Source organism: Myotis daubentonii, chromosome 1 (genome assembly GCF_963259705.1).
Source record: "Myotis daubentonii chromosome 1, mMyoDau2.1, whole genome shotgun sequence".
In the NCBI taxonomy this organism is placed as follows: domain Eukaryota; kingdom Metazoa; phylum Chordata; class Mammalia; order Chiroptera; family Vespertilionidae; genus Myotis; species Myotis daubentonii.
Window position 1 is genome coordinate 82129621 of NC_081840.1, and position 1152 is coordinate 82130772.

The 1152-nt window shown below is 30.1% G+C and overlaps 1 non-coding gene across 1 annotated transcript; it reads right to left on the reverse strand.

Annotated features, from left to right (window-relative positions):
- Positions 1-815: 815 nt before the first annotated feature.
- On the reverse strand, positions 816-924 carry LOC132224284 (U6 spliceosomal RNA). The gene has a single exon (XR_009450633.1). It is a non-coding gene; the product is annotated as a U6 spliceosomal RNA (small nuclear RNA).
- Positions 925-1152: the final 228 nt, after the last annotated feature.

Genomic DNA, 1152 nt, shown 5'->3' on the forward strand with positions numbered 1-1152 from the left:
TGCTAGTTCTTTTAGCAACTAAAACTTGTTTACCACCTTTCGTGGAGCCTCCAACAGGAAACACACATACTAAAACAAGCAAAAACCGGAAGAGGTTGAGGGAATGCAAGGAAGAGAAGAAAAGAATACACAACAAGATAAAAATCTACAGCTTGTATCATCAAGAAGAAAAGAAGAGATATTTATTGCATCCAAAGCAATAGACTTGGGTACTTTTTGGGGGAAAAATTTTAGTGAAAAGTTTGGAAGATAAAATAGAGGAAATTGGGGGAAAGGCAAAGAGATGGAAAATAGTGGAGAAACTTTCCATATATTTAAATATTCTCTAATAGAACTAGATTATTAGAGAAATGGAATGTGGAAAAATTAGCGAAATATAATTCATGAGAGTCCCTAGAATGGAAAAAACATGACTCCATATTAATGAGTAATTAACCAAGTACCAGCCCAAAGTATTAAAATAGTATCAACCAAGATATGCCCTTATTATGCAGTTTATAACACCAGAAATAGAAGGAAAAGGTTTCAGAGAGAGAGAGAGAGAGAGAAGCAAAAAATAACAATGCACTAAAACACATTGTATGATTATAGAATTCTGTCAATGCAGAGATAAATCTAAAATATTTTTGAGGGAGAATTTTTAAACAGCTATTTATAAAGAAAAATGATTTTAAAGGTTATTTAAAATTTATAAAATTAAAAATTTGCAATATAGCTAAATTCTGACATTTTTGTAAATTAAGGTCATAAGCATATGCCTCCAAAAATGCATCAAAATTTTTTTCATGACATGGAACAAGATGTTATAGTTTTGTGTTTATGTAAAACATTTCACAAATTTGCACGTCATCCTTATTTGCAGGAGATATGCTAATCTTCTTGGTATTATTCTAGTTTTCGTATATGTGTTGCTTAAGCAAGTACTACTATGGGATTTTAATGAATATAAATACTAATAACTGGAAAATACTCGATCATAAAAATTTTTTGAAGTGTTGCAAGTAGTGATCGCATGAACTTCAATAGAAGAGACAACAGGTCTTTCTAAATCACAAACTATCCCATGCTGCACCTAAGGACACTAGAAAATAAGATGTTGTTGGATTTATTTTAACAATTATTTGTTATATATGTTAGAAAATATTAAGCATT